Source organism: Alligator sinensis, unplaced genomic scaffold (assembly GCF_000455745.1).
Source record: "Alligator sinensis unplaced genomic scaffold, ASM45574v1 scaffold1097_1, whole genome shotgun sequence".
NCBI classification, from domain to species: Eukaryota; Metazoa; Chordata; order Crocodylia; family Alligatoridae; genus Alligator; species Alligator sinensis.
The window spans coordinates 1,030,507-1,045,691 of NW_005841950.1; the positions used below are offsets into that span (position 1 = coordinate 1,030,507).

Consider the following 15,185-nt stretch of genomic DNA (forward strand, 5'->3'; position numbering starts at 1 on the left):
GGAACATTTTGGTGACATTTACATTTCTTACCTTTGTGCTTCTGAAAACACATTTTGCACCCAAAGTCCTTATGGAAACCTGAGCCCTGAGGTGGAAAGCTTGCAGGCAGAAGGGTTCAATCTGTGTACCCAAGATTGAGACAATGCATGTAGACAGGTCTCTGTGTTTTGCTGCTGTCACAGAATAAATTCTTTAGTCTCCACACACACATGCTCTTCTGACCCAACCAAAACTTCATCTTTTACCATATGGGTGAGATGGTTCTTTGTGTCTGACGTTGCCTTAGCGCTCATGGGAATGGGCCTTTTGTTTAGCTGATTGTGCTCAGCAAGCCCAGGCCACATGGATGCCCCAGGCACACACTCATTTTATTTACTGCTGTCTTTACCTATTAGTCCCCACTTGGTGCTAGAACCCAGACAACCCAGCCCCCAGCGGTCCAGCACAGGGTCACAATGCTTGTGCCATCTGGGCATGCTGGTCATATGGGGCAGCAGGGCACCTTCTCCACAGCGGACACGCAGGCTGAGGGCAGTCCAGCCTAAACCACTGGTGGGGAAAACAGACTGAAGGTAGCAATCCCGGAAATGCTGGGGTGGGCAAGCCTCCGCGCAAGGGGCCGTTCTGCTGGGTAGATGGTTGACTACTGCCATTCTGGGATATGTGGTGACTGGGGTGGGGCCGGTCTCAGCAAGCAGGGCCCAGTCTGTGTGGGAGCAGGCAGTCCCAGCTGGGCACTCCTGGGGGATGCAGCTCTACCTGCAAGGCCGTGCCCTGTCCTGGCACTGCCTAGCCCACCTGCTCCAGACAGGCCTCCCCAGCTGGTTGCAAGGGCTGCCCCTGGGGTGACCTGCACCCAGCTCAGCCCAGGCAGGGAAGGTGCCCCTCCCCAGCACAGGGCTGTGGGCAGGAGTCTGCAGAAAAGGCACCCGGTTTACCCAGCCCTGGTACTTGCGCAGTCAAGACAGAGCGCCACAACAGCACATGCGCAGTACGGAGCCCGGCTGCCTGCGCAGAAAGTTGCCCCTAGGCAATACAGAAAAGCGGAGCGATTGGTACACCTCGATGACGTCAGCGCTGGTACAGTAAAAAGGGCGGGCGGCGCGGTGCGAGCACGTAGCCCCAGTAGCTCGCCGTGATCGTATAGTGGTTAGTACTCTGCGTTGTGGCCGCAGCAACCTCGGTTCGAATCCGAGTCACGGCATCGCCTTGCAAGCGGTGGCACGGCACGGGGCTTCACCTTTTGCTGCGAGCAGAGGCGCGGCATAACCTGACCTACTTTTTACTGACCGCACGCACGTGGGGCACTGGGCACAGCCAGCTCCTGCCCCGGGGAAGGGGGCACAGCCTCCTAGCAAGCCCCCCCCCACGCCTGGCCTGGCAACTGCTCCTTGCATGGGCTGCCCTGGCCTGGGAGCTCTCTGGCAGGGGGGCATGGGACTGGTGCTGGGCACAGGGGCTGTCTGGTGCTGAGCGCCCACGCTGGCCTGGCCCCGTGGGGCTGAGGGGGGCACTGCCCACTAAGCTGGGCATGTGGAGACCTTGCAAGTGGGATGGGTGGGTGCCAGCTGAGCCAAGGTGCCCTCAGCTAATGGGTGATTTGGGCTTGGGCCACTCTGCAAGCCTGCCCTAGGCACCTTGGTCCTTTATTGACTTATCGCCCCAAAGACATTTCTGATACCACCCCCAAGCGCCCCTAACGCTGTGAATCGTTTCCCATTCACGTTTGACAGGCCTGGTCCGGGCCTCAGGCAATTGCTTTGGAAAGTCAGGGCCAAATGACTGTTTTCTCCGGACCCCCCACCCTGAGCCCTGGACATATGAGGAGGGGGCAGGACAGCCTTGACAACAGCTCCTGAAATATTTTAAGCTTCCTCCCCCACCGACAGTGGCCTGGCTCTGAAGGACCTGATGAGTTTTCAAAGAGCCAAAGCCTAGTTAGGGTGATGCTGCCTTTTGGTTTGACTGCCCGTTGGCCACCCACCCCTCAAAGCTTCTGGACCCAGGCTTTACTGACAGAAATGAGACTAGTATCTTCTGTAACTCTTTATTAAAACTGCCAAACAAATTCAAGACAAGTATGGTTTGTTGAATGTAATACACCAATCAGCAAAGCTCTTAATTAATGACATAATATTAATAATAGTGAGCCAAACCAAGAACAACACTCAGATCAACAGCCATTCAAAGTTGGATTGATATGTTAGTCTCCAACCTGGGTTGAAATTAAATCATCATATTGTTTAAATCATTGGATTAATTATAACAATAACCCATCTACACAAAGTCTAAGGAAGAATTGTAAAAAAGGGGATGTCTGCTCCGTTATAAATATCAACTAAAGATTTTTACAAAAGTCAACCAGAACTATAGCTGGGTGCTTAAAACAGCTTCACATCGAATCCAAACGATCAAATGTCTAAATCTTGACCACTGGGCTAGTTGAAAAGGCTTCTCCTTTAGACTTTCTTTTTATGTAGTACCTAAACCTTTCCTTCCCCTCCCCACAGAGATCTTACAACCCAGAGTTTAACAGAATAATGGGATAAACAGACACCTTTTTCTTTAATTCGTGAGCATTACATATGAGAATCTTAAAGCTTTCAGGACTTTTCATCCATTGACACAGAACACAACCTAATCATTTATGAGGCAATATTTAGGGCTGATTACCTTGGAAATGTTGTTTCCTAGCATCTACCAAGGCTGAAATATCTCCAAACTGATAACACAGAAAAAGGAGAAAGGTGGCAGGGGCTGTAAATGTTTCAGCTGCTTCAGCCTTCTAGACTGTCATTAAGTAGAAGGTGGGACCACAGTCAAGGAGCCAACCTGTGATCACAGCACTTCTGCTCAGTTTGTTTGCTGTTGTAGTGGCTTCCTTTACCCAAAGTGGTGAATCTTGGAGACTGGGGAGCCCTGGACCCCTCGACCCTGAAGGTGAGACTTCCCTGTATTGCCTTTGAGTCTTTTGGTTTATGGATTTCAGCTGCTTTGCCTTGGAGCACCTCTCTCCAAGATTTTTGGACAGATAGATGCTAGGGTTTTCTTGGAAACAGGTGGTTTAGTCCAGTAGAGTTTTAATGGGGACACCCTTAGCAAGCAGCAGGTTGGGAAAAGTCTATTTAAATCAGCAGACAAGGATCTTCGTCATATCTTTTATTAGACCAACTGAGTAGTTGGAAAATCAGCTATTTTTAAAAGTGATTTGATGGCCTGCATGCCACAGAGACATTAAAACTTGTCACCTGTATTCAAAATCTATAATACTACTTTTGAGGAGCTGGCATGACCTTAATCTGTGTGAAAGGTCTTCACCAGTATGCAAATTTCTGCATAATAATCCTATAAAAACAGCTACCTGGAAGAACCCCCTACCAGCAAAACCAGTCATTTCACATTTATTCACTCCAAAATTGAAAACAAATTCAAAGTTAAGATCAGTTGTGAAGCTTTCAGCTTCTTTGTTTAGCGGAAAAGAGGCTGCCCTATAATGCCCTCATTCCAGACCATGGGGCCAGACAGATTTTGCCCCATGTTGTGGTCCTTTTAGGTTCTAGGAGCTCTGGGACCAGATACACTTCAAGGGGAGAGCAGAGGTAAATGCTGGGGAAGAAGAAGTGGTTCTGGAAAAGAGCAGTGCTTGAGGGAGCGGTTGAGGAGGAAACTCAGACTACTGCTTCTTTAAGGGCCTGGGATCAGGTGCCTTGTAAGAATGGCTGACAGAGATGTCCCCTCTGTCCTTGTCACCCAGGATACATGGTGGAACAGGGCTGTAGGCTGCCTCTGTCATAGTGAGGGAAAGCATGGGAAAGGAGATACAGGCAGGCCTAGAATTACAAAGTTTCAAGTTGCAACGTTTTGTATTTATAACGTTTATAAATTGACACCCTGTTTCAACTTTATGACATCAGTTTCAGCTTTACAATGCTTGATCCAATGCCACGCCACGCCAAGTTCGCTGTGTCACTCATCTCCGGGGAGAACATCTGTCCAAACTTTCTTGGACACTTTCTTCAAAAAAGCAGAAAAGACTCCAGAAAAACCTACAGCGAAGACTCCTGAGAAGACGCCAAACAAGAACCTTTCAAAAAGTCCAGCAAAGTCACCTCAAAGAGGTCCTTCCAAATCAATATGATTGCTACTTACAATATAAATACATTAATGTAGCTATGTTACTCATCTATAATTGATCAAGTACAACATTCTGGGGTATTTTTAGTGAAAATGGGGTATCAGGCCTTGGTTCAGGAACCAATCTCCCATTTTTAACATTGTTTCTTATGAGAAAATTGGTTCCGGGTTATAACGTTTCGACTTAAGATGCAGTTTTCAGGAACCAATTGTGTCATAAGTCTGAGGACTGCCTGTAGTGGCTGATCCAGGGAGAAGAGGCCTATTGAAGAGAGTAATTTCCTGGGGAGATGAAGCAGGGAAGACATGGCACCATACAAGAGGGCTGCAAACACTGAATCTGGGAGACAGCTCATAGGCTGGGGAGGCCAGTACAGGAGAGGCAGCCCCATGACAGAGAGCGAGGGACATCTAAACTGAAAAGGAGTGTAAAATGCTAATGTTAGGATTTTCCTGTATCACCTCGGTGTCCTCTTCCCACTCCATGTGTAGAAGCATAAACTAGTAGCATGTTCTCTCACTGCTCTGCAGCTCCAATGAAGCATCACACCATATTTTCCCTCAGTCTTCACAGTCTCTGAAATCTCCAGCAGTGAAGCCTGAGACGCCAGCTCTCCCTTGAAAACTGTGACCAAGGCCTGATGCACACTACACAGTTTGTCTTTTGGTGCCAGCTGAGAAAACCCAGCCTTTCCATCCCCTGAAGTTACCTCCCAATTGACACACGACCTCAGCTGACACACAGCAGCTGGCACAAGGCCAGGGCAGGCGCTGCCCAGCTCCACAGCAGCATCCACAGGTATAAGACCAGGGCACCTACCCACGTTGCAACATGGCTTCTGCTGACACAACTTCACACAGGAAGTGTGTAGCACTGGCAAAAACGGCCAGATGTGCATGTGCCTTAGCCATGTCAGTGGCTTTGGGACAGCAGAAGTGCTGGCAGCAAAACTTTCTACGTGGCCTTGGTGTAGATACAGCCACGCACACTACCTGTGATACAGTGGGTGAGCGAGAGAGAGGACATGGCCTCTTCAGACCAGAGATCCTGCTAAATGTCTGATCTAAAATTGAATTTCACGCGGCCAAAGTTCCACATGAAGTCGTATCAGCCTGAAAATCAGAGCAGGGGCCGATTCATATGGAAACTCCACGATCATTTGGATGAGTTTTCACAGCTGGGTCTCTCACAAGGTTCAATTTTCAGAAGCCTAATCTGGACCATGGACACCTGACAAGGGAATTAAACGTTCGCTGACAGCGGTAGCACTCGCAGCCCCTCACGAGGTTTGGGGCTGGCAGGTGACTCCTGACACCCAGAAATGGTGAGGGAACAGATCCCCCCTTGGCCTGGCAACGAAACCCACTGCCCAGGCGGATGCAGCCCCACACCAGAGACCATCCCCCTCCTGTACTGGGAGGGCCTCAGCAGACACAATCAGGGCTGCGGAGGCCGTGGGACGGTGGCATCCCGAGGGAGCATACCCTTTTTGGAAGCCCCGTGATGGCATGTTATGGCAGGAGACAAAGGACTGCCAGGCAAGGGGTGTCTTGGGACTGGGGTCCAGATTTGGGATCTGTCCTGGTTCCACGTCAGAGCTCGTCCGGGGTAGTAAGCAAATCACCTAACCCAGCCTTTCACCAGAGACCCCCTCATTACACTGCTCCCTGGCTCAGGAGCTCGGGGGTCGCCCTGCAGGCATGCCAGGTCCACGCGCCGCGATAGGACCCCCGCAGTCCATCCGGCGCGCATGCGTGGAACTCACACAGCTCCGAGCCGTCAACACTGCGCACACCGGAGACTAGCGTTTTATTTGGGGCGCATGCGCAAGAGATGCACCTACCAAGGAGGGGAGGAACCAACGCTGCGGTCTGCCCTTCTTAGTGATGTCAGCGCTGTCGCAGTGAAGAGGGCGGGCGGCGAAAGTGAATCGTATGGCCCCAGTAGCTCGCCGTGATCGTATAGTGGTTAGTACTCTGCGTTGTGGCCGCAGCAACCTCGGTTCGAATCCGAGTCACGGCATCGCCTTGCAAGCGGTGGCACGGCAGGGGGTTGAGCTTTTAGTGCGCTCCAGGCCTTTTTTTTTCCTTTGTTGACATGATGCAGAGAGCTCCTCGCCCCTGGGCACCGGACACCGGCATTTCAGTCTTGGTGAGGGGACCCAAACGAACCCCTCCAGCCCTCGGGGGGCACACAGCTGTTTTCCACCAGCCTCCCAGATCCAGCCCTGCTTGGAGCAGGGAAGCGGGGCGCTGAAGTTAAGGATCCTACCAGGAGGGACATGAGCTGTCACCCTGCCCAGGGGCAGGCACATCTAGGTGCACCCAGAGGCAGACCTGCAAGGTCCTACTCCCCAACATGAGGATGCCAGGGGGCCGGGGGCCTCCCGGCTTGGGCAGCAGTACTGTGGGGTCCTGGGTTGCCACCTGCCTCCACTTGCGCCCTGCGACCCAGGCCTGACGGAGGGCAATCTGGGCCCTTTCAGCCAGGAGCCCGACAGCACGTGGCACTGCTGCATCACACACAGCATCTGGGGAGATGAGGTGGCAGGCACTGCTGGGGAAGAAACAAGGGCTGTAAATCCCTGAGCCCCCCCACTCTTCCCTGCCTCATGTCCCAGCTCCCCGTACCCCAACCCCAGCCCATCGCTGCCCCATACCCCATTCTTCCCCAACACATGACCCTTCAATTTGTACAAGCCTCCCAGAAGCCCTCGCTCTCTGTTCTCTCGCACTTCTTTTTCAGGGGAAATGTGGAAGGGTTTTGTCCAAATGGGACGTCCATTTTTCAGATGGCTCTAGCAGTGCCTAGTAGTGCCAACTACCTGCACAGCCTGGTTTTCATCCATCCCTCAGGACAAGGCTCCCTTTGGGACCAGGTCCAGAAAGAAGCAATTACTGCACAATGAAGCTCCTGCAACAAATGGCAGGGAGCTGGGGAGTTGCCCCAGGCCCTGCCTTGAAGGTGCTGGGCACATGCTGAGACAGCAGATCCTGGGTTGTTCCATGGGTGCCAATGGAAGCGCTCCCTCTCAGAGGGAAGCACGTGTCTGTGTGGTAAAGGAGGGCCACACAGATCTGGACAGAGACCTTGGCCCTGGTGCATCAGTAGCACTGTGCAGCTCGGAAGCCCTCCTGAGGAGCTGAAGACAGAAATGGCAGGAGATCATCCCATGCTGGGGTATCTGGTAGCCCCTGGCTGGTAGGGCCTGGCCATCTGAGCACTTGGCCATGACTTACTGCTGCAGCATTCAGCTCCATGAAGTGCAGTCCTGCAGGCTCTTCACCTGGCTCCCTTCTGTCATGATAACAGGCAAGCCAGGTATCAGGAGCCGCCCAACTCCCATGGCTTTCTCTTCTGACTTGGCCCACCTCCACAAGGAAGGCACAGCACCTTCACGTGGAGGAGCCCAGGCAGGATAGCAGGGGCTACGGGTCGGATTTGGTAGACATTGCAGAGCTGTTACAGGGGTGTTGGAAGCGCCACAGACTGGCACTTAACTGGGTGGTGTGGCTGGTGCCACTTGTGGTGACCACTGTTCAGCGATTCCTCTCTTGCCTGTGTCAGGGCTCTGCAGACAGTACAAGCCCCTTCCCACTGACCCTACACCAGGTCCCACCCCATGCCCTGCCAGACTCCTTCCTAGCCTCTGGACTCGGAGCCAGTTGCCTACTGAAAAGGTAGCCTGTATGCCAAGCAACCAGCAGGCCTCAGCCAGTCCCCAACATCCCTGCCTGCCTCTCTTTAGGTCCCCTGCCCTTGGATTGTGACCTGGCGAATGGGTGCCCCTCATGGGTGCCCCTCATGGGTGAGGTCACTTGTGTGCCTCTGATGTTTTAGCTATCTCAGGGCAAGTGAATCCTGGGATCTGGGACCCCACAGCGTCCACAGTGAGGGTATACCATGTATGGCAGCCCAACCAGCAGGCAGGGGTGAGGGGTCCAATGCAGGTCCCCAGGCAGCGAAGAGTGCCAGGGGCTTGTCACATGCAGGGTCAGGCACAGCTGGATATCCAGGTATCCTGCATGTGTCTCCCTGGCATGTCAACTGTGACAGAGCCACAAGCTTCACCCTGTGGCTATGGGTCCCATGCACCTGCGGGGACCATGAATTCCTATCTCTGGATTTATCTTGTGAATCATGTTTGCACACCTCATGGTGCTAACATTGCATGCACCCCACAGTGCCTTTGAATGCATTTCAAGGCATCCTAGGGTGCTGCAGCACCCTGCTTGAAAATCGCTGCCATATCCTATAGGACTGCCAGCTCTGCTTTAACCCTCCCTTTAGCTACCCCTATTAGCTACTCCATAGAAATGTATAGGTAGGAGGCAGCCTCTGGGGGCCAAGGTGAACCTTTTGGGGTGGACAGGAATTTGTTATTTTTTATGAGCAGGGTTGGACTATTATTGTAGTCATGATGGTCCAGGCAATGTATGGGACAAGGAGTTTCTTGTGATATTTTTTATTAGATCAACAGGACACTTAGGAGAGATGACAGACAAGCTTTCAGGTACAAAGATCTGAAGAAAGGAACTTTTTTCTCAAAAGCTTCTCCAACATCTCTCCCAACCATTCCCTGGGTCCAATAAAGGAGATCACAATGCCCCACCGTCCCACCCCCTTGCCTCTGGTTATGTTTATTACTCATTTTAGGACGTCCCTCTAGTGACCAAGTTAGGCCATTACAAGCACGGCACTATTTTACAATGCTAATACATTCTCAAAAGTTGGCATTTTCATAGAAAAGGACTCAGTGAACAAACTCCAAGATCTCTGAGGTGTTTCCTTCCTTTCTTCCTTCCCAGTACTTCATATGGGAACAGCTCATTCACATAGTAAAGCCAACAGGTCCAAGGGCAAGTGAAATGGCTTGAATTGAAGGTTAATTTGCAGAAATTAAAGACAAAACAGTTTGGGTTAAATCTGCAAAGCTGAGGTAATCAAACTGGGAACACTGGCCCATTTTTTTCATCATAGTTTAATCTTCATTAGGTTAAAACCCACCATTCACAACTGAACTCTAAAAATAGGCTCTAAACTAATCCTAACCTCATGCCTCCCCTAATCTAAACCTGAGGACTAAGGAAACAGAGAAGACCAGGGCATTAAGCTCCTTGAGTGATTGCTATTTCCAACAGATAGTCCTAGGACTCATCACAAGAAAGGGACTCCTTATTTAAGATCCAAGGGACACGCAGGAAGTGGCACAAGAAGTTGGACAACTCGGCACTAGTGACCGTTTGGGGGGAGAGAGTGAAAATATTCCAGGAGGTCTGATGAAAGGGCTAAGGTCAAAAACAAAGGCATTAAAATACTTCTTCTTCTGCACAACTCAATGCTGGCATCAGGAGCCAGAAAAACAGGCAGGCTAAACTGCCCCCAGCTGTCCCTGGTTCCCAAACGGGGCCTGGCTGCCAGTGGCCTAACTGCCTACAGCTGACCCCAGTAGCCTGCAGGGGTACAGCTGCCTGCTTATCAAGACCAGCCCTATCAGTACCCACCAGGCTGCCTAACAAAGTGCTGTGTCTTTGTCTAGCCTTAGGCTTGTAATGCCTTGTTCCTGGTTTTTGCCTGTTAGCGTCCTAGGTCCTGTTTGTTAGATCCTAGTCTTATGTTCCCTGGTCCTGGTTCCTACCTACGTCATGGCCCTTCATAGACCATGACCTCCTGACCCGCCTGCTGCTGATCTGACTCTGGTTGGGACACTTGTTTTCTGACCTTGTCCGTTCCTGATCCCCTGGCTGTGATTCTCTAGGTTCAAGTACATTGTTGGCACAGGGCATGGCATGAACCCAGGAGAGGTGCATCTTGCCCCATCCCTGCACAAATGCCTGAATAAGCCAGGGAGCAGGAGGAGAAAGGGCAAAGGGCTCCTTGGCCAAAGATGCATGAGGAAAATGGAAGTGCTGGACACTAGCACCAGATAAGGCAAGGAAATCAGGAGCAGTAGAGAGCTGAAGCCATGCAGACTGTCCTGCACATCAGGGAACCTGGAAGAGAATCTGAGGCTCCCTTGGATTTTCAGGGGCAAGTGAGCAGGATATGGATGGTATAGAGACTCTAGCTGGTTTGGATGCTGTGGAAGATATGTAACCTGGATCATAAAAACAGGCCTTGGCAAAGACAAGGAGCTAGAAAAAAACCCACCAGTCTCAGGCTCAAACAGTCTCGAAGTGACCAACTGCTGGTAAAATGAGAGAATTCCCCTTGAAGTCCACTCCTACAATGGAAGACTTTGGACGACTATAACAGATGCCCTCACTGACCATAACCTGATGTACCTTGAGCAGCTGAAGGAAGGGGGAAAAAATGAGCACCAGTTGAGCATTGCAAAGCTGTTTCCTTTTGCAGAATTTGATGTGAGCCCAGTGTTTATTTTTAAACTATTCATGAGGGTATTTTTTAAAATCACAATTATGAAAAACCAAACCATATATACATTGTTCAGTGACTGCTCCAATAACCGTTCTGAATATAAATTGCTTCAAGCATTAAGAAAACATCATGACAAGTGTAAATGAGGTTGGCATCATTTTGTAGTGGGGGAAAAAAAGAAAACATTTCATTATACAGACTGCTTTTGGCTGGCAAAATAGTGCACATCAGTACACTTCACCTAATTCCAGGCACATCACCATGTAAGCGGGTAGTGAGCTTGCCACCTTCCGCACTGCTTTTGCTCCCTCAGCCACTCCTTTAAATACAGAAAACAGCCCATTGTACCAGTCAAATAAGCCAGCAAACAGAAGCCTTTAGGCCTTCTCCGGGCTGTACAAGGGGCCTCTTTTGCTTTGGCTTAGTACAGTAACATAACCCCTTCCTGATCAGTGATAGCAAACTTATTTGGGTTCCCATTTGCCTCCTTCCTGCCAATTGCTCCTTCACCCAATTTACCTCCCTTTGCTCTCTCTTTTGGGATTTAAAGCTCCTAGTGGGATGTTCCCTCATTACCTAAAGCTGGGCTTCTTCAATAAGGCTTTCTGTTCCCTCTTCAAGGGTCCTGATACACCTTATGACAGTGGATGAAAGAGACCTATGTGAGAGCATTTGCTTCATTACATTCATAGAGCCTGGGCAACATCTCTGTCAGGGATCCTCAGAGGTCATGGGGCAGATTTTGCCTTCGATCCAACTTACCTAAGCAGCAAAATGAAGAGTGTACTGTAATGGTTAACATGACATGGTAGTGTAGATCTGCAGGGGAAACAGAAGGCTCCAGGCTGGGCCACGTGAGGTTGAATGTATTTGTTAGTGATCTGGAAAGGAAGGCAAGCTGCATGGAAGAAAATTGATGCAGATGATATAAAGTCATTTAGAGAGTCTCTTTTGCGGGGAGGGGAGGGTAAACCATGAACGTTTTTGCTGAAACCTGTCATTTTTGAGAATCTCTGGGTTTGTTTTTTTTTAAACCCCTCCTCAGCCCCCCAAAACAGATACCCAGCATATTAACTGACTTTAATTTTTGAAAATCCAAACATTTCCAGGCTGAGCTTTTTGTGGAAGATCTAAAAAAAGAAAAATTAAAACTGGAGGAAATGTAGATGAAAATGGTATTTTTTAGATTCCTCTCCCTCGTGTTTTCCATTCAGCCATGAGCAGAGGCAGGAGCGGGTGGGGGCCAGGCTATGGCTGTGCTGCCCTAGTGGGGCAGATGCACACATGATTTGGATGCATTCTTTGGCTTCTAACCTCTCTGAAAATTAAGTCAATGTGTTTCTTACCACTTTCTTTTCTTTTCCCTTCTGGTTATTGTGAATCCTTACACACTTCTGTCCCCAAAGGGTCCAGAGAGGGTCAGAGCTTCAGCACCAGGCATGGCACAACCCCAAGAAAGACAGAGACATTCCCTACCTATCCTTGCACTCTCTATCATCCCCAGCTGTCCAGCCACAGGAATCTTCCCACCAGCTGTCACCCAGGACCTGGGCTCTCACTCCCACTGCCCCTCTGCTGCCTTTGTGCCTTTGCAGATCCTGCAATCTCTACTCCAGGCAGACAGAGAAATGCTATCAAGCAGAACATTTAACCTTGTTATGCTCAGCCACTAAACCCACGCAGTGAAGACATGTAGCTCCTTGGCTGGTTTGATGTTTCAGCCGCACATCACTAGTGGGTGTCATCAAGCTAATGCATCCAGCGTCATGTGGCTCTCGGCTTCGGAGATGGGCCCGTCACTTTGACTGATTACCTTATTACTTTTCATCTTGCTGCTGATTTCACTGTTACTAGAAATCATCCAGCCAGGAACCCATCATCTCCTCTCCCACCTCCCATCCTGCCCAGCCTTGGAGGAGCAGCAAGATAGCTTATTGGGGGGGAAAGGGGAGGCTCCTTCATTACCAGGAGGCAGCTGGTACCTAGCTAACTGTGTGAGCAATGCAACCAAATAAACATCCAATCAGCAGATTCATTTAATTAAGGCAGGACTTTTAACAGGTACTCAGTGCTGGCCTGACTCAGCTCACATGGACAGCAATGAAGATGGATTGGAGCAAGCCAATGCTCTGTGTTCCTACTTAGGGCCTATTTAATTTGAGGGATGATCTACTGACAGAGGTGACTAAATCCCTGGTAAACTTCCTGTGCCAGGCAGTGATGCCCTCAAGTATGCTGCACTGTTTTGTGCAGGCTTCTTCTCATACCAGAAGCAGTATAGCAATGTCCAGGCAACGCTATGGTTGGGCTAATTAGCTTGGGCTTTAGGGACGGGCAGATTGGCCTATCCACCCCACCCCTTGAATCACTGGAAATATAGGTACCAAACCAGTTCTGTCAGACGGGAGAGCTCTGTGATGTCCTTGAGGAGCAGGGACTTGTAGAGGAATCATTTCTAGGATTCCCAGGCCTGACAATAAGAGTGACCTGTTGATGACTTCAGCTACCTTAGTGGCGCTGTCAGGTCACATAGGTATCCCACTGAGGCAGGAGGGTTTTGCTGTGGAGGGGACAGGATCTGGAGCCTTTCGCTGTGAGGGCTCTGACTCAGATCTGTCCTGAGGCACGAGGTCACTTCTGGTGCCTGATGATCAAGGGGATGTAGAAGCCTTGGTCTGAGTTCAGTTGCTGATGGCAAGATTATCTTAATTAAAACCCATTAAGCTCCCTATCCACACAAGCATTCACTGTCTGTGCTGATCTGAACCATGAGGCCTGGTGCCTTGGGAGGCTGGCTGCATCAAGTTAATGACGTAGGCCACAAGAAACATGTTGGCCAGGCATGTGGAGGAAACCTGAAGCTTCCTGTGCCCTGCATGCCATCTGATGTGTAATACAAGGTGCTAATCCCCTGGACACTGAGCCTAGCAGTACTGTTCCCTAAAGGCATGAGACCTGGAGAAAACCACTCTTGTCTGGACCAAACAATGCTCAGTGACGCTGTTGGGGCCAAAGCACATCCACGGAGCAGGAACAAGAACTTCCCCATCCCTCTGTTCTGCGCTCCTCCCCATGCCAGTGCAGCTAAGGGTGTTAGCCCAGGCAGAGCTGGGACCCAGGGCAGATCAGAGCAAGGCTATCTATTTTGTGACACCAGTAACCCCTCGGTCGCCCTCTTAGCTGTTCCTTAGGGAGGAAACACAAGCCTTGGCTTCATAGCTGGTCCTGGCCACGGGGGATGACCTGGTGAGGGGACTGCAGGTCCTTGACCACCTGGACAATAGTGATCATCACCTGCTGGATTTCATCATCCAACACAGGGCATCTAGGGCTCACACCAAGGCTAAAGCCCTTGACTTCAGAAGGGCCAACTTCAATGAGCTTAGGAGACTAGTGGGGGAGGCACTAAAGGCCCAGAAAGTAGAGGAGATGGGAATCCATGAGGGATGGTTGTACCTTAAGGGGGCAATCCTCCAGGCCCAAAGGATAACAGTCCCTGAGAGAAGCAAGAGGGGTAAGAGTGCTCAGAAACCCCCTTGGCTCAGCAAGGGCATTCAGCAATGCCTGAGGACTAAAAGGGGGCGTACAATCAGCGGAAGGGAGGAGCTATCACCAAAGAGGAGTACTCCTCCTCTGCCCAGGAGTGAGGAGGGCTATTAGGAAGGCCAAGGCAGAGATGGAACTCAGGCTAGCGTCCAGGATTAAGTACAACAAAAAGTCCTTTTTCAAGTACATTGGGAGCAGGAAGAGGGCACCAGGCAATGAGGCCCCCTGCAAGACGCAAATGGTAATCTTGTGACCATGCCAGACAAGAAAGCTGATATTTTTAACAGTTTCTTTGTCTCTGTTTTCTTGAACAGGGACTGGGATATCCCACCTACCAGAGGTAGGGACAATCTTGGGGATAGCTCTATCAAGCCTTCAGTCAGCGCAGATGTAGTTCAGGATCTTCTGGAAGGGCTAGACATTTTTAAATCTGCCGGTCCAGATGCCCTCCACCCAAGGGTGTTGTGGGAGCTGGCAGGGGGCATCACAGAGGCCTTGGCCCGGCTGTTTCCTTTTGAGCTATTATGCAATCACCTCTATGTATGCTACTCAAAAAAACCAAAAACAAATCAGGACAAAAATTACTTTTTAAAATAAAATTAAAATATGTTATAGTGATGTTTGGTTTTTAATATATGATTTTTTTATCTATAATTTGTTAAAATGATACCTTCTAAAAGATTTTGTGTGCAGCCCTCAACACCTCACCAAAACTCGTTAAGTGGCCCTCTAGCTGAAATAATTGCCCACCTCTGTGCTAAAAGATGGAAGGGTTGTCCTCCTCTTCCATCATTTATTATCCCCTAGTTGGGATTTTCTGTAACTGAAATTTCAGGACTTGCTTGGCCATATGAGTGAATGTATAAAAGTGGGCAGACGAGAATAGGATGGGGTTCAACGTAGACAACTGCAGGGTGCTGCACCTTGGGAGAAGGAATCCACAGCATACATACAGCCTGGGGAGTTCCCTTCTTGAAAGCACAGAGGCTTTCAAGAAGGGAACTCTATAAGTTCCCTATAAGCTCTATAAGCCCTATAAGAACTCTATAAGCCCTATAAGTTCATCACGGGGGCACAGAAGGGAATTGGTGAGTATTTATTCACCATGGCGCGCCCGGCGGTAAC

The 15,185-nt window shown here is 50.1% G+C and overlaps 2 non-coding genes across 2 annotated transcripts; both read left to right on the forward strand.

Annotated features, from left to right (window-relative positions):
* Window positions 1–1,133: 1,133 nt before the first annotated feature.
* Window positions 1,134–1,205, forward strand: TRNAH-GUG. Its single transcript has one exon. It is a non-coding gene; the product is annotated as a tRNA-His (tRNA).
* A 4,881-nt stretch (window positions 1,206–6,086) lies between these two features.
* On the forward strand, window positions 6,087–6,158 carry TRNAH-GUG. Its single transcript has one exon. It is a non-coding gene; the product is annotated as a tRNA-His (tRNA).
* The last annotated feature ends 9,027 nt before the right edge of the window (window positions 6,159–15,185 follow it).